The following is a 19,567-nucleotide window of genomic DNA, read 5'->3' on the forward strand; positions in this document are numbered from 1 at the left end:
GGGCTCTCCTTTAATCTGAGGCCTTATTATCCATAACTAAAAATTTAACCTATTTTTGTATTTGGGAAATGCTTCTGTCACAAACGGCAACTATTAAGCGGCCAAAAGTTTCCCGAAAATGAGGCTAAGAAAACTCGTAATATCTTCAAATGACAACTTCGCAACTCCGAAGCGCCGAATAGTTGTTCCATAACCCCAAATAAGTAGCGTTATTAAGTGAAACAAAGTTTTACATGTAGCGAAGTGTCCCAAAATATCGAATCTACTTTGAATTTCAGAACAGGGTACCAGGGTAACAGGGTAAAAGTAGGGGCTTTGTTCGGCTAAGTTGAACAATAAGCCCCCGCGGTAACGGCGTCTGATGAGACTCGACGATCGGGAGAACAGGGATTGATAAGCGTATTCAACATTCGGTGCGATTGGCCTGAAGCGGCGGTTTGGCTTTATTGAGTTGTAGCTCAGACCACGTAATGTTACTACTTAATAGACTCGAGAGTCGCGTTTGAAAGCTGCTATATAAACTTACCAGGCGCCTCACCGCCAGCGGTGTTGGTTGGAGTCACAGAGTACATTTTTGAATGGCAACAGCCAAATACAATAGAATTAAGTGCTGCGAGTGAACGAAAGCGGTGGTAAATGCTCTACAAGGTGTCAATCAAATAACTGAATATTTAAAAGTAGTTTATTCGACTATACTCTAAATAAGGTTGCGTTGAGCTATGTTGCGTGACGAATCCGGAAAATCGAAATTCGCCGAAGAACTAAAGTTGTTGTCGAATGTCGACATAGCTCGAAAAAAATGCGAGTTGAAGTGGCAATGGGCGGGCCACATCGCTCGAAAAACAGATAACCGCTGGAGGAGAAAAGTCCTCGAGTCGCGACCACGAATCGGAAGACCAAGCGTTGGCAGGCCTCCCGCTGGATGGACTGACGACATCGTGAGCGTTGGGGCTACCGGTGGATACAAGTGGCGAGTTGTCGTTCATTGTGGCTTGTGGCGTTCTACGGGGGAGGCGTTTGTTCAGGCTTCCGTCCGGCTGATGATGACGGCAGCAGAGGACTGAGCAAACACTGTGCTAGACTGTAAGTTGAGGGATTCAAGAAGGAAACCTTTTACCCGGTAGCGCGACCCTATAATAGGCTTAAAAAATGCAAATACAAGGAAATGCTGGAACGCTTTCAAACAGCTTTGAACGCATGTTTTGCCGGCAGTAGAACTGCGACCCTTGCCGACACGAACCCATTACAGTACAAAAGAATTTCTTGACCTTTTCGTTTGCAAACAAGTCCCCGTGTCATAGTAAAATAGGAGAAGTAAGTTCACTACAAACAAAAGTACATCGCGCGGCTTATATGTGTGCGCGCCGGTACGCACGCACCCGCCGCACGCACACACTGATAGTTTAAGGCAGATTAAGTTTTCTGTAGTCAAGGCTGCGCTGCCGTCGGTGCCGTACGTTTTGATTTTAGCTCGCTCGTATTGCGCTTTCGCGTTTGCGTACTCGTACTTAGTTTACGTATTTATTTGTATTACGTATAGTTGTAAATTAGTAGTATAGAAGTGTAGTGTAATAAGTTCGTGCAAGGACACATAAAAAAATAATAGATACGTACCTACCTATAAACAATATACCTATTCGTAGTTATAGTACCTATAATGTGTAGGTAAACATGAGTACATAGTATGTACACAGTTCCATCGTCACTCCGGCGAATTTTAAAATAATATTTTGCACTTTAGTATAAAATGATAATATAGCGGCACAGTATCTTGTTTCTAGTTTCTATAGACACAGACATAAGACAATTTTAAGTTACCTTTTGTACTAAAATTATTTGCCGGTAGGTAATTAATCTAAAATAGACATCGACAATCCTAAGCGTCCGCGTCGGAGTAAGCAGATAAGTCTCCTAAAGAGTCGGAGTTTACATACTTGTCCTATTTCACTATGCCCGTGTGTTGGACGGCCGCGGACAATTGCGGCGACCTTTAAGTGACAAGTGTATGCGAGAAAATAAAATTGGAAAAGGTCCGCCGTTACATGGTTTGATGACGGAGAGCCTTCGGCCATTTGAGGTATGCAACGTAAACGCTGGTGAAATGTGGCCACTGTTTTAAAAACTAAAACTTATAATGCATTACATTGCGGCGCTCTATGGACCACTTCAATCTCGGAAGCTTTACAGCCCCGCAATGTATTGCAACTTCCACGATCTTTCTTTCAAGTCTAAACTAGGCTTACACTTGGCAACGAATTATCCCATATCCAAAAATAGTATCAGATTTTTATAATACGAGTAAATCTACTTTTTGGAAATTGGTGCTACTGCCTTAATGTTAGTTTAAAATATCAGTTCATTGAGATTGGTTGGATAACTAAACGAGACAATTTTTTCGCAAGCAAGATTGGTTTTTGTTTTTTGGAATCTTTTTGTATTTTTTATTTCAATTCCAAATTTTTACTTTTACGGTCATCCCGTAAAACCTAAATTGAAAATACAAACTGAAATATAGATGCACAGAAAAACCAGAAAAATAAGACCATCACTGGGAATCGAACCCAGGTCCTCGGTATTCCGTACCGCGTGCTATACCGCTACACCACTGATGGTCAACGGTACCGACACAAAAAAACAAAAAGATTCCAAAAAAACAATCTTAATTTGATTGCTTAGTAACGATATCTCTTGTCCGGGTGAGCGGTTAGTTCCGATGGAGCGCCGAAAAAGTTTCTCGATGAGGGCTACGGCATAGATGTCGCTAGCGTCACTGCTTAAGTGGCTAAATAAGAAACAAACAAGCTGAGATATGAGGTGCATAGGGGAAAATTCGTGTCGGTACCGTTGACCATCAGTGGTGTAGCGGTATAGCACGCGGTACGGAATACCGAGGACCTGGGTTCGATTCCCAGTGATGGTCTTATTTTTCTGGTTTTTCTGTGCATCTATATTTCAGTTTGTATTTTCAATTCAAGACTGCAATGTCAAACTTGTCGATACGCCATATAGCGATATTTCCCCTTACAAGAAAGCCTAATTGATAATCACAATTTTATTTAAGTTTTTTGACCCCAGCTCCCGAGTCGTCGCCATAGCCAGAGACCAATCATACCGCCTGAAAGGTTCTTAAACAAACACAAGCCAACCCGAATTGTTCTTTACGAGTCAAAGAATAGAACTCGAAAACCTTAGTGTCTGTCTTTCGTGTCTGTTCAAATAACGAATCTGCTGTGTTATATAAATGTATTTGTGTTAAATACTTGTGATGTACTTTCCCTCCATGTGGACACCCTGTATATTATGATTGTTTAAAATGGAAACCAGCGGATTGTATAACCCTAGAACGATAAAGCAGAGGGCATTCGTAAAATAAAACCTCGCACTGAATCCTAGAAGTACCAGGAGCGAATAACAATGAGGCGGTCGCGGCCCAACCCTAACGTTTGCTAAGTGTTTGCCAACCCGCCCCTGCTGACCCATTCATCCTGCCCTGGTGGCCCTCGAACGGCCGACGATCCGCGACCATTTCTCAGTCGGCGACAAGAGTATTTAGGGGTCGAACGACACGTGTCGCGGGAAAATATCTCGCTAAAATATTCGAACGTCACATTTACATTTTGCCGAATTAATATTGATTTGTTGCCGTGGTGGCCTAATGGTTTGACCTATGGCCTTTGAAGCAGAGGAACGTGGGTTCAAAGCCCGGCTCGCACCTCTGAGTTTTTCGAAATTCATCCGCGAGCTTCACGGGAAAGGAAAACATCGTGAGGAGACCTGGGAAGCAATTCAATTGTGTGTGTGAAGTTCCCAATCCGCAGTGGGCCCGCGTGGGAACGACGGCCCAAGCCCTCTCTTTCCGAGTATATAAGTAGAGTACTCGTATCAGTATAGACTGGGATGGACGGATGGAAAATATTTTGGATTAACATTTAAATGAAACGTTTCTATTTCCATCGTTTCGTTTCCTGATGTTTACTTTATTTGAATCATTTATACGGGAACTAAAATGTAGTTTAATTAACTACGATCTCTTTACCATGCTCCTACGCTACTATCGACTCCGAGTTAACTGCTAACCCAGGGTTAAGTTGTCAAAATATATGGAACTGTCATCCCTAACCCAAGAGTTAACGGGGCTGTTTCACCATCCATTGATTAGTGTTTTGTTCGAATAGACGGAAACGGCATAACATTTAACCGTCAGTTAACACTAATGAATGGATGGTGAAACAGCCCCTAAGCAAAGTAAAAAGAAACGGAACGGTTATTGGAACGAGAGGGAACCATACATACATAGACTCTTTTTACGCAACCAGCACCTAACTGCAAAACACCTAACTGGTACATTTGCACGATTGTACTATTTCGGATCCGTTTACTGAACAAACATGCACACGGCACAACTCTATGATTAAATTTATTTGACGGATAATAAATGTGATGCTGTCTCTGTTTGTTTTGTTCGAATAGAGACGGCATCACATTTATCCGTCAAATAAAATTAACAGCCCTAAGGTCCCTGATATTCACTTTTTTATGAAGTCTTGGTTAACAGACTGTATAATTATAATATAATGCGATACAATCTTGCGAAAGGGCATAAATTTAGCAGCAAAACTTTCACCGTTGGATATTGGCCAGGAAATTGAGTTCACACTGCAGCCGGCTTGGCTTCCCATAATCCCACATCGGGGAACTTACCATTTTTAGGGTTACCTACCTCGAATGGAAAGAATGGAATATTTATAGGATCAATTTGTTGTCCGTCTATTACGTTATGCCCGGTTCACATTATTCCAGTGAAATCGTGCCAGTAGCGATACATTGCGGGGTCACAATCCAAACGAGTTACACAAGATCGACCGAGAATATCAATCTAAAATGTTTATAAATATCAAACACCTAAGTCTGTACCTAATTCCTTGAAGCTGTGAAAAAATAATCATCAAGAAACAAAAAATAAAAAAACAAAAGATACAGTCATCAAAAAATAAGGTAAAAACTTGAAACTCAATGTGAAGGTAGCTCTTAAGCACAAGCAATAAACAAAAAGTCCGAAAATCTCAAATTTTGCCAATGTCAAAAACCAATATAAAACGACCACGTATATTTTGCTTAGAAGCAGGGCACAGGCTTACAGTTACAGCGTATATTTTGACACTTCCAAAATGTATAGAACCCTTCAGTCCAATTCACACTTTGCAATTTTTCATCTGTCTCTGGATTATCACGAAGCAACCAGGCATACATAGGCATGGGTACGAGCACATTGGGGCAGGTTATTGGGCGGAATGAAATATTGATGAAGTTACGGACCGGGCGAGGTTTCAATGCAATCTTTGCCGCAGAAAATTGCCTATTTATCGAATCCAAGCTACTAGGGTAGCAGGGCTGTAGAGGTAGTGGCATAAGCACTCGTGAAACAGGTGTTGAATATTGAAGGGGTCGCCCTTAAGGCTGGTAACGACGTTAATGCTCCGTTGTCTTGTAGTGCCTCTAATGGGCCGTTCGAACCATTGACTTCGCGAATTTATTTAGAATGGTGGGTTTGAAAATGGAACTGAGTTTTCTGAACAAAAGTGTCACTTTGCGTTGACAGTGGCGCCGTTTGTTTTAATTGTACTTGAGAACAGTCTGTTTATCTCGCTCACCCCTCACATTAACCATAAATGACATGAAACAATGCATTTTTATGGTCGCGCGTGTATCTAAGGGCCTCTAATGTGCAACGTAAGTGGGACGTGAGCCTTGTTGTAAGATAGAGGTATAATAGGCTAGTCTTAAAGCAGAGAAAATCGTGCAAGTTGCATTACATTGCGAGGCCGTAAAGCCAACGAGTTTGTAGTGGTCAATCGAGCGCCGCAATGGAAAGCAACTTGCACAAATTTTCTTGCAAGTATAAACTCGGCTTGAAAATTCTAAAAAGTCCGCCATTATATTAACAAGAAATATTCAATATAAGAATGATGCCGTGGTGGCCGAGCGGTTTGACCTATGGCCTCTCAAGCAGAGGATCGTGGGTTCAAATCCCGGCTCGCACCTCTAAGTTTTTCGGAATTCATGAGCGGAATTACATTTGAAATTTACAACGAGCTTTACGGTGAAGGAAACATCGCGAGGAAACCTGCACAAACCTGCGAAGCAATTCAATGGTGTGTGTGAAGTTCCCATCCGCACTGGGCCGTGTGGGAACTACTGCCCAAGCCCACTCATTCCGAGAGGCCTGTGCCCAGCAGTGGGACGTATATAGGCTGGGGTGATGATTCAATATAGAGCGTTTTCAGATTATCTAATCCGATATCGGTATCTCCTCCGGTAACAATTTGAAAGGACGGGTTAGTCTCATTTCGTCTAAAAAGCAATTGGTCTATGTAGCATGTGGTCTAAAAAGCAGCTGGTCTAAGTAGCAAGTGGTCTATAAGGCAACTGGTCTAAGTAGCAAGTGGTCTATAAGGCGACTGGTCTAAGTAGGAAGTGGTCTGTAAGGCAACTGGTCTAAGTAGCAAGTGGTCTATAAGGCAGCTGGTCTAAGTAGCAAGTGGTCTAAAAAGCAACTGGTCTAAGTAGTGAGTGGTCCAATTAGCAAGTGGTCTATAAAGCAGCTACTCTAAGTAGCAAGTGGTCTATAAGGCAATTGGTCTAATTATCAAGTGGTCTATAAAGCAGCTGGTCTAAGTAGCAAGTAGTCTATAAGCAGCTGGTCTAAGTAGCAAGTAGTCGAATCTTAAATGGCCTAAGACACCATAGCCATAGGTCTGAAACGCAGATGGCCTAAGTAACAAGTGGTCTTAAGCTACCTGATAATCGGTTTTAAACGCCACTTGGTCCGGGTAACGTTCGCTCGCGCAATGCCATCTATTGATTGCATATTTATATTATATGCGATTCCGTATTTTAAGCAGCGGCGTGGAGAGCGTGCGTGCGTGCGTGATAAAAACGGTGCGCATACGGTGCGTCACTGCGATTCCATGCCGTCACCGTTTTTTAAGCAGCGGTTTGCATATGTCTTATTGCTTGTATGTTATTTTTTTTTATCTACATGCATATCATAACTTCCCTATTATATGTTCAGAAACGACTATCAAATGGCCTTTATTAAGAAACCTGGTATCTGCGGGTGCATCTTAATGTTCACATTAAAGTACAGTGCATCTAAATGTTTACATTAAAGTATCGGTAATACTTCTTTTAACAATGCATATCTGTACATATTGTAGAAAACTTATGACATGCATGTAGATAATAATTATTATTCAGTCAAAGTCAAAGTCAAAGTCAAAATACAGGCCATATCTGAACATATTATAGAAAACTTATGATATGCATGTAGATAAAGTTATGTATGCGGCTATACATAATTAGGCATTAAAACACTCGTGTGATCTTATTATGAAACGAGCCGAATCGTACTTTAATGCCTCTCATTATGTACCAGTCACATAAATAACTATTTTTAAATGCCGGCCTAAAAGGGGGAGGGGAGTTGGGCCTCCAAATCTCCCACTCACCGTACGCAACACAGTAGCAAAACTACTATTTCACGCCGGTTTTTCATGGGTGTGGTTCTGACCCGGTCGAGCCGGCCCATCCGCAGTTCGCACTGCAGCCAGCAGCCAGCAAGTGGTTACACTAAGGCTCTACCACCAAATTATGGTTACGTCTTCTCGTTTTCTTTCTCTCTCTGTCTCGCATGCCGACTGCAAGATTGAATCGAGACGTCTCCCGCGCCGCGGCCGCGCCTCGATCGCAGAATTATTTATAAAGGTTTGCTGCGAAGCTTAGAAACGTTATCAACATTCCACTTCGATTCTTTATGAGGACGAAAATAAAACGCGAATTATTCATTAGAAAAACCATCCATGAGTGACGGGAAAAGGCAACCGTCTCACTCAGCGCTGTCATTGGAATGGGGTGCCGTTCAATAAGCACTTTTTGTAAAACAACGTTTATCATAACAACCTTTTGGCCTAATGCCCATACGGAATAATGCCATTTTGTATAATCATCGGAATGCATACTAGCATTTGGTATAACAGTCAGGTGGCATTATACCATTTTGCATAAATATCCTTTAAATAATTTATTGAATCAGGCGTTACTTTGCGGAGGTCCATATCAATGAACTAAAAGAATTTCTTTGCTCACCCGCGACCTTATGATAGCTAAGTTTATACAAAATATGCGTGTTCATGCAGTTCCTCCGCCTCCACACTGTAAGAACACACACAAATCACACAAACCCATCTATCACCACCACCACACTACACTGTTAGACCTGGTCTACCATCTGGTAGCATTGTCATCTCTAACCTATCACCTAACTCCTAAACTCACAAAAATTAATATCAATTCAACTCTTAGGGGCTGTTTCACCATCCATTGATTAGCGTTAACCGCCAGTTAAATGTGATGCCGTCTCCGTCTATTCGAACAAAACAAATAGAGACGGCAAAATATCACACTTAACCGCCAGTTAACACTAATCAATGGATGGTGAAACAGCCCCTTAGTAAAAAAAAATAATCCTAAGTAACATTGAAAAGGTAATCTGAAGTAAAAAAATCATAAATGTAAAGTTTTTGCGCAGTGGCCGCGCCGCGAACAACAGAATCGGTGAATACTTAGCGGCGGATAAAAAGTGAGGGGCTCCAAATAAATTTGAAGCTGAAAAAGGAGGCAGCCCTGTATAATGCATGAGGCGTGAGGACACGCCACGCTGGCAGCGGCTAGCGGGTAGGACACTGCAGCTAGCGCAAGCGATTACAAGATGCGTCTTCATGTGTATCTATTATGTTTTGATGAATTAACTTATTAGTCACAAATAAATAAATAAATATCATGGGACACTTGAAACCAATTGACCTAGTCCCAAACTAAGCAAAGCTTGTAGGTACTATGGATACTAGGGAACGGGTAAACATACTTATATAGATAAATACATATTAAACTTGGGTTGTATTAAAGGGGTGTACTGAAAATCAGCGCTGTGTCAGTCAGGGCAGCCTATGGAACCCTAACTCACAGCGTACGCTGAGTACATCCCCTTTGCTGTGGCAAATGTTAGTGTTTAAGTCTAGTTTTTTATATTAATTATTATTAATTCTTCGTTGTACTATGTGTTGTGGCAATAAATGATATCTTATCTTATCTTAAACTTCCAAGACCCAAGAACAAACATTCGTATTATTCATACAATTATCTGCCCCGGCCGGGAATGAAACCCCGGATCACAAGCTTCATAGTCAGGTTCTCAAACCACTTGGCCATCCGGTCGTCCAAAACGGTCAGAAACATTACTTTGTATCTGAGATAATTTTTTGAAATGCGGTTTTATTGATTAGATATAAAAGCTCTAAAAATTTTGAGATCCTCAAAATACGCTAGTTAATTACGGGCGCTCGCAAGAGATGTAGGGCTTCTAAGAAGGGTCTTGCATGTAGTAGTGTAAAGAACTAATAATATGGAGCTTTACTAATTTGCAACGTGAACTTGTCTACACTTGATTTGATTATACATAGGAGTATAGATGCCATAGGGTCCTTTCTTAAGATTTTTACCCTTTAACCATTCAGTTTAACATCTCACGTACCAAAGTACCTATAACCTTGCCAGAGTCCGTTTCGATTAACCTCAAGCGAAAGAATAGGCGTCTTATGTTTCCTCGCTGCCGCTTAGACGGTAGCCTAACGCCAAGGGTTCAGCAAAAAATAACTCTGCGAGGGTCGCCGTAACAAATCTTTCAATTTCTGCTACCCTAGTCCGTTTCTTCTGGCTTCAATAACAGATCACAACGAAATCTAAAAGGTATTGTTTTGTGAGATGTTTTCTTTATGCTGGGAGTCTGGAGGTTAAGGTTCTCACCATATTAGGCGATTTATTTGTGTCCCACTCTAACAATATTAACGCTTGTTCAATCAAATAATCGAATAAAGAGACTGATTGCGACAACGAAAAACCTTAATAACTAGAGCTAGAAGATTTAAAAGACAATCAGTGAATCATCACTGATCCGTGGCCTGCAGGGCTACTACGAAACTCGAAACTCGAAGTTCGTGTCGTGCGGTCCCTCTCGCTCTCGTATTAAATAGTATAAGTGTCAGAGGGACCACACGACGCGAACTTCGAGTTGCAAGTTTCGTAGTAGCCCTGGTGACCACACAGAGCTGCACTAAGAAATAATTATTCGAAATTGTATCTTATACATTGCAGTAGAACTAAACCAGGTTTAGTTGTGTTGTTTAGTTCTACTCTCTATTGCAATTTATGAGATTCTGTGGTTAGAATCCCTTAAGCCTTGCGCCAAATTATACTAGATTGCAATTTCCGCGTAGCAGTAAACTGCGTATCGCAATCAACGTAGGTCTTCATTTAAAACACTCATACTTCATACAAACATGAATTTCTAAAGATTTTTATGTCAATAGCCACGTTTAATTTAAAAAGTAGGTACACAAAATGCATATCAGGGCGACGGAAAATATTCTAAACAAGTATTGTAGATAGAAAATTTTAGTGAAACAAAACCTCACTCAAAGATATTGCGCTGCTATCGATGGAAATAGTTCCACAATCTTAAGTCCGAGCTTCAAATTCGATATTTCATACGGGAAACTTTCTACGACTGTTAAAGGAAAATTTAAAACTGGGTATGAATAAATTTTAGACTCTTCGGCACGGCGCGAAAAGAAAAACTTACAAAGACGTTTTATTTGTGCATGCACTGAGAATTTTTAACCTCTCCATTTTTCTAAGGATTTCTTATTTTATACGAAATCTTCCATGTTTAGGTATGTTTTATACCTTAGGCTGCTATTTACTCTTAAACTACTAATAATTCTCAAGCAAACTTAGCCGTTATAGTTTTCCTTGAAAGTAATACTTACTACCATCCTGAATTTTTTCAAATTATTGATTTTAGAGGGGGCTCGATTTTAATGAAAATTTGCACTTTAAAGTTGAATATTTCGCAATACCCTGAACCAAAAAATTGTCTTAGCAAACTATCCAACGATACTCCACACTATAGGGTTGGATGAGAAAAAAAAATCACACCCACTTAAATGTCTATGGGAGGTACTCTAAAAAAAAATTTTTTTTTAATTTTTTTATGAACCATTTTGTCGGCATAATTTACATATATATCCGTGCAAAATTACAGCTTTCTATAGAGCTTTGATAGTCCCTGAGCAAAGCCGCGGACGGACAGACAGACAGACAGACATGGCGAAACTATAAGGGTTTTCCGTTTTTGCCATTTTGGCTCCAGAACCCTAAAAAAGTGACATTGCGTAGTGCAGATGAAAAGTTTAGCATATTCATTAAGATCAAAATACATACGTACGAAATTCTCAAACCCATTGAAATTACTATACCCCTTAAATCACGGCCTTAAATAATCTAAGCTATACCCATTCACGTACGCCGTCCTTTACAATCCAACTTTATCCTATTCATGGCAATAGGTAAGTGCTACGCCGTAGCACCACTACGCCGTAGCGACGTAGCACATCGACGGGAACGCTCAGTGAGCGGAAAATGCAATCGGCGTACAGTCGAGTTCATAAACTTGTGAGCAAAAACTTTATCAAAAATATCTGAACACGACTCTACGCCGTTAATAATAGAATCGTGTTCAGATATTTTTGATCAAAATTTAGCTCACAAGTTTATGAACTCGACTGTACTAGGACTACATAATGCGGAGAATGTTATGTGTAACGGGATTAGCTTCACCTGGGAAATTAGGGGGCGTTGCGAGCACAAAGCGATAGATACGTCGACTGAGGGAATATCTCGGGGCTTCGCGCTGGCTTTGGATTCGTGGCGTCTTGAAGTCATGCGTCCCTAGTATTCATGTGGTTGTCAACGTCAAAAGCTCATATCAACTTGTACCACGTCAGCGCAAATAAATGACTGTTTACTGATCAAGTAATACGCTCACGCACAGCAGGGCTACAACGAAACTCGAAGTTCGTCTCGTACCGTCCCTCTCGCTCTCGTGTTAAATAGTATACGTGTCAGAGGGACCGCACGCCACGAACTTCGAGTTTCGAGTTTCGTAGTAGCCCTGCAGGGTTCACGTTACGATCTTACGATAGCTACGTCTACGCAATCAGTGTGTGTCCATGCAGCTCCTCCACCTTCACACTATAAGAACATACACAAATCTCAACTATCACCATGACCCACCACACTACGCTACATTTCGAACTCAACCAGAGTTCATCATCAGATCAACATTACCATAGCAACATGCATTTAATTCATTTTTAATGGTTGGATTGTTATGACATTCAGTCATCCAAATAAGCTTGTAAAAAGAAATTAATTAAAAAAATCTATCTGAAAATTCTCGAGTGTCCGCCATTGGACGCTCATTATTAATCAGCAGGGCTACTACGAAACTCGAAACTCGAAGTTCGTGTCGTGCGGTTCCTCTCACACTTATACTATTTAATACGAGAGCGAGTGGGACAGCACGACACGAACTTCGAGTTTCGTAGGTGCCCTGCAGCCCGGCTAAACGCAGCCCGCGCCCGCAATGAAAAGCAAACAAGCGAGAAGATTAACTTTTTCTCAGAGACCGCCAAGCCTTTTGTCTCAATAAGAAAACAATTAGAATAAGTTCATCGTTCGGTTTGTTTTTCATTTCAAAATAGGAACCTGTTTACGGAAATAAAACGGCTGAACTTGCGTATTTGCAGACTAAACAAAAATAGCTAATAAAATAAGCCTAACCTTGAAATCTTGATATCTCCGCGCGCGTTATGGGGCCCTTGAGATGAGGGTCTTGACAGACAGACGGATAGACAGCCTTAAGGAGATCCCATGCCCCAATGACCTTCGATCTGAATTCCAATTCCTTAGTTTTTTAATGTTTTTTGTAGCTTATTATATTAACAACAACGGCTTTAAGCAATATAGTATCCCATATTTACTTCAAAGTTCATTGTCTTCGAGATATTTGGCATCAAAGTTGAACAATTTTAGGCTAAAAAAATGGTTTTCTGGCCATAACTTTTGTCTTAATTAGTTTCAAATGAAAACCCTCGACCAGTTTTTAGAGACGTCAAAGACGAACCCAAATATGTAGATTTCGTATATATTAGATCTTTCACGTCAATAGAGATACAAAATAAGTGTTTTTTTCAGACAATGTTTAAAAAAATCATACAAAATTAAGCATTCATTTTTTTTAAATCCGGTAGACAAAAATGTACATCAAAGATTGGCGAACCGATAGCCGTTTCACTTATAATTTTATTTGTAGTGCAAAAGTAGGATACGATTCAAAACTTGACAAAAATCGATGAAAAACTCGGGTAGCCCCTTAAAAATTATCCTAAAAGGGTTGTTTCCTTTTGTGGTACGGAACCCTAAAAAGATAACTTTAAATTGAAAGTAGATCACTACGATGTTTTCACAATATAATTTGTATCCAACATGTTTTTGATTCACATTCGACGGGGTAAAATATCACTGCTTGATTATCAACGACACATTTTCTTTTAAACTTCAGTTTTATTTAACTTCTTTAAACCATCGATTGCTTCGGGCTCGTTTTAACATGAACGCTAAGCAGCCTCTAAGAGATAGAGCGCTATTACGGAGCCGTGTCGAATTAAATAAATTAAATATTTAAGGTAAAGTATGAAGTTACAAATTTAATTACTGCGTGCCGCGGCGAGGAATGTTTTGCCGGCCGGTCGAGTTGCTTGCACGTTCGGGTATTATTATTATAGTAAACTAGCTGGTGCCCGCGGCTTCGCCCCCGGTGTACTTTTTTATTTTTATTTTCTAAATCTTTTATAAGAACCTTCTCCTGAAAATAAACACAACCAAAAAAGAATTAGCGAAATCGGTCCAGCCGTTCAGGCGTGATGCCGTGCCGTGACCAAGGGAATTAGGGATTCATTTCATAGGTCAAAGGGAAGTTAAAAAAATCTAAGGTAAAAAATGTTACAAAAAAAGGTAATTTGGTGGCTTCTGAATCCTCTATCCTTTCACCATTCATTTTATTTACTAGCTGCCATACCCATTAAGCAACACTTTTTTAACGCCGTCCTATCTCACTCCTGCGGTAACCAGAAAACGCTTAAAATTTGTAATAAGCCGTCCCTCCGGCCTAAGTTCGTGATTAATTTAAACAGTAGCCGGGGTTTTTTAATCTCGTTACGCTAAACTCATCATAGAGGCATCATTCCCGAAGTTGGTAAAAAGCCGCAAAGTTCGCCGGCCGGCGACCAGTCAGAGCGCTCCGTTCTGCGGCGGAGCATAAGTTGAGGCCTGAGAAGGTTAACTTAGAAAAGGTTCTTTAAAACAATTTATTAATTACTCCACCAACTCGAAAAGAAATAGAAATATATATTCGCTCTTCGCAGAGTACATAGAACCTAATAAAATACATAAAAAAAATACAATTTAAATACTACAAAATTCGAAAACCGAAGTTCGCAGCGTACCGGCACCGTCCCTCTCATTCTCGTATTAAATAAAGCGTCAGTGTGACGGCAAGATACGAAGCCCGAATCTCAATTACCTATTTCTGCATACATTTGAGGACCAGATTTTTTGCCGCTCAGTATAATAATAATAATAGCATTAAAATATAAAACAAGTATTAAGTACATACCTATATCTAATGTTTTTGTTGTAAATAAAATAAACGATTATGATTGGTTATTTGGAGTCTTTTTGTATTTTTTTTATTTCAACTCCAAATTTGTTACTTTTACGGGTATCCCGTGAAACCATATCGAAAATACAAACTGAGACATGGATGCACAGAAAAACCAGAAAAAGAGACCAGCGCTGGGAATCGAACCAGGTCCTCAGCAATCCGTGCTGCGTGCTTTAACCCCTACACCACCGCTGGACAGGAATTTTTAGACACGAATTTTTCCTACGCATACATATCTCAGGTTGCTTATTTCTACTACGCTACTTATGCAGCAGCACTAGCGACATCTATGTTTTTCGCTCTCAACGAGAGACGTCACATTCTATCGGAACAAACCGCTCACCCAGACAAGAGATGTCGCTACTAAGCAATCAAATTATGATTGGTTATTTGGAGTCTTTTTGTATTTTTTATTTCAACTCCAAATTTGTTACTTTTACGGGTATCCCGTGAAACCATATCGAAAATACAAACTGAGACATGGATGCACAGAAAAACCAGAAAAAGAGACCAGCGCTGGGAATCGAACCCAGGTCCTCAGCAATCCGTGCTGCGTGCTTTAACCCCTACACCACCGCTGGACAGGAATTTTAGACACGAATTTTTCCTACGCATACATATCTCAGGTTGCTTATTTCTACTACGCTACTTATGCAGCAGCACTAGCGACATCTATGTTTTTCGCTCTCAACGAGAGACGTCACATTCTATCGGAACCAACCGCTCACCCAGACAAGAGATGTCGCTACTAAGCAATCAAATTATGATTGGTTATTTGGAGTCTTTTTGTATTTTTTATTTCAACTCCAAATTTGTTACTTTTACGGGTATCGGGGTAAATTCGTGTCTAAAATTCCTGTCCAGCGGTGGTGTAGGGTTAAAGCACGCAGCACGGATTGCTGAGGACCTGGTTCGATTCCCAGCGCTGGTCTCTTTTTCTGGTTTTTCTGTGCATCCATGTCTCAGTTTGTATTTTCGATATGGTTTCACGGGATACCCGTAAAAGTAACAAATTTGGAGTTGAAATAAAAAATACAAAAAGACTCCAAATAACCAATCATAATTTGATTGCTTAGTAGCGACATCTCTTGTCTGGGTGAGCGGTTGGTTCCGATAGAATGTGACGTCTCTCGTTGAGAGCGAAAAACATAGATGTCGCTAGTGCTGCTGCATAAGTAGCGTAGTAGAAATAAGCAACCTGAGATATGTATGCGTAGGAAAATTCGTGTCTAAAATTCCTGTCCAGCGGTGGTGTAGGGGTTAAAGCACGCAGCACGGATTGCTGAGGACCTGGGTTCGATTCCCAGCGCTGGTCTCTTTTTCTGGTTTTTCTGTGCATCCATGTCTCAGTTTGTATTTTCGATATGGTTTCACGGGATACCCGTAAAAGTAACAAATTTGGAGTTGAAATAAAAAATACAAAAAGACTCCAAATAACCAATCATAATTTGATTGCTTAGTAGCGACATCTCTTGTCTGGGTGAGCGGTTGGTTCCGATAGAATGTGACGTCTCTCGTTGAGAGCGAAAAACATAGATGTCGCTAGTGCTGCTGCATAAGTAGCGTAGTAGAAATAAGCAACCTGAGATATGTATGCGTAGGAAAAATTCGTGTCTAAAATTCCTGTCCAGCGGTGGTGTAGGGGTTAAAGCACGCAGCACGGATTGCTGAGGACCTGGGTTCGATTCCCAGCGCTGGTCTCTTTTTCTGGTTTTTCTGTGCATCCATGTCTCAGTTTGTATTTTCGATATGGTTTCACGGGATACCCGTAAAAGTAACAAATTTGGAGTTGAAATAAAAAATACAAAAAGACTCCAAATAACCAATCATAATTTGATTGCTTAGTAGCGACATCTCTTGTCTGGGTGAGCGGTTGGTTCCGATAGAATGTGACGTCTCTCGTTGAGAGCGAAAAACATAGATGTCGCTAGTGCTGCTGCATAAGTAGCGTAGTAGAAATAAGCAACCTGAGATATGTATGCGTAGGAAAAATTCGTGTCTAAAAATTCCTGTCCAGCGGTGGTGTAGGGGTTAAAGCACGCAGCACGGATTGCTGAGGACCTGGGTTCGATTCCCAGCGCTGGTCTCTTTTTCTGGTTTTTCTGTGCATCCATGTCTCAGTTTGTATTTTCGAAAATAAACGATGTTATTTTTGGGGATTTCCACGAGAATGCGATATTCCAAAATTTCAATTCAACTTAATACTAGACCTTACAAAGACTTGCGAGAGGCCGCGGGTAACAGCTAGTTCGATATAATTCCTATGCGCAAGCAAATGTTGTCAAACGGATTGTTTCCCAGTCGCGTGTTTCCCAACAGAAAACGCTGTTTGCCTATTTCCTATACGTATTTTATCTCACACAACATTTCCTCGCAAATCTGGTGGATTTGCAGCCTAGCCCAGTTTAAAACTGCAAGAAACAACGTGCAAGCTGCCTTGTATTGCAGCACTCTATCACCACCCTAAACTCGATTTCTTTACGGCCTCGCAATATAATGTGATATAATGTAACTGACAATGTTTTGCTTACGGTCTAAACTGGGTTTAGGATGGGGCCTATCCATCACACGCCAATGACGTCATGCGGCCCTAGTATGTCAGCGGCCGCCGCCGCCCGCAAACCGCAATGAATTTACAGCCGCGCGGCCAAACTACGTTATAATCTACGGCTTATGATACCCTGGTATGGTACATAATGTACCAATTAATCAACATGTATGTTTATTTCAAACAGCCGCGTAAATTTCAAACTATTGTTTTGATTTACGGACTTTGATTTATTCCTTCAATCGAAGTTTAGGGACCCGAAATAATTGTAGCATTGAAGTCAAGCTAATAAGATAAGAGTACATTCAAATTGTACAGTCACAGACACTAGAGCCGGTCACACACGTTAGGTTATAACCGATGGTTAATTGGTTATGCCATCACAGTTCATTTGTGCAAGCATAACGGAACGAGTGTATGACATGAGCCTGCACAAGCAAAATTTGAAATAAGCAAATTAACTAACCAATTAAGACGTGAAATTAATGAACTCCATTGCGAGTAAACTATAATAATAATCCACTAAAAACATGGGTTATGTTTTTCGTGGGTATGTATCTCAACGTCTGGTTCCGAACCATGATTCGTTTACCCGATCCGCGCCGTTTACAAACAAACATACCAACAAACAAACTTTCTACCTATAAACAAATATTAGTAGAACAACAAACGTGGTTATTAATCCCTCTAATCCTCTCAAGTTAGGACAACTTGACATTTCTACAAACGACGCCCTTCGCGGCGTCTTCATTCGCAATTAGTGTAAACGCTTCAGAAGTAGTTTAAATTGGATCGCGTCGGCTACAGGAGGGGTATCGTTGTTTGTGCGTGAAGTTGTCGAGTCGTTGAAATTTGTCCTGAGAACAACCGGCGAACTGCGGACTGGCCGTAATGAGGCGGCGGCTCCGCCCAGCGGAGATCGGTTTAGAGGCAGAAAGTGGTAGATAATAAACGATGAGCTGTACAAACAGTCGGGTGCCAGGTCGAGATTCGCCTAACAATGAATTATAAATTCTGTGGTAAAACCCAAAAATTACAGCGTGGTGTTTATTGACGTCGCATGAACAAACCCGTGCAAATTGTAATCATCATCATCATCAGCCGGAAGACTTCCACTGCTGAACAGAGGCCCTTAGAACGCCAACTCGCCACTTACAGCCACCAGTTAACAGGCATATCGTAATGTCTCTAGGTAACCCGGAATAAAAAGCACCTTTTGTAAGAAAGAAAGAAAGAAAGAAAGAAAGAAAACATTTATTCGTGACATTACATGACGTGAAGTGACATGGATAAGAATAATAATAATAAAAACAGAAATAGAATTCGCCCTGTCATCGTTCATCCACCATTACATCTCATATTTCGTTTTCTAGAATTTTTACCGTACAAGTTTTTGTGTTATGTATGTGTTGTTTCGCAAGATTTGGTTAAATGTAGAGACGAGTGAAAAAAAGGGGAGACTTTTGCCCCACCGCTGGGCACAGTACAAGTTAAAAAAAGGTCTCAACATTTTGTATTTTCCAACAAACGTAAAACTATATAAGTACTAGGTACTTGCGCAAACCTAAGCTTGTGCAACTAAGTAAATAAAATCAATAAATAAAAATAAAGATAAGTAAATTGTGTACATGTACTATTTCTGTGTTTTTGTTGTTTTTTTTGTTTATTTGTGTTTAAATGTATGTGTCTTCTGTATTAGTGAATAAATGTCTTCTTTCTTTTTTTCTTTAAATCGCTACGTCTGTGGCTACCATTAAGAATACGTTCCTCGCTTAACGGTAATTTTTTACCTTCTGAATAGGCTAAAGCGAGCGAGGACAAATTCGGAAGGCTTGAGGATTAGCGCACCCCGGCCGAGGGGCACGGCGGCGCGCCGGTTTATAACGGTCCGGTGGTAAAACGGTGGATCCGGTCGCTGCAGGCGTGGGTGCGACTATTCGATATAATCGGGCTGCACAAAAAAAACCGGCCAAGAGCGTGTCGGACACGCCCAAAATAGGGTTCCGTAGCCATTAAGAAAAAATAAAGTGATATTTTTTAAGGATTTCGTATTTTATACGGAATCTTCCAAGTTTAGGTATATTTTATACCTTAGGCTGCTATTTAAGAGTAAAACTACTAATAATTCTTAAGCAAACTTAGCCGTTATAATTTTCCTTGAAAGATTGATATACTTACTTACCACCATCCTCGAGTCCGAGGGACGCTCGATTTTAATGAAAATTTGCACTTTAAAGTTGAATATTTCGCAAAAAAATCAATGAATCGATAAATCGTCTTAGCATACCCCTTATGGTTTTAAAAGACCTATCCAACGATACCCCACACTATAGGGTTGG

Source organism: Choristoneura fumiferana, chromosome 15, assembly GCF_025370935.1.
Source record: "Choristoneura fumiferana chromosome 15, NRCan_CFum_1, whole genome shotgun sequence".
In the NCBI taxonomy this organism is placed as follows: Eukaryota; Metazoa; Arthropoda; class Insecta; order Lepidoptera; family Tortricidae; genus Choristoneura; species Choristoneura fumiferana.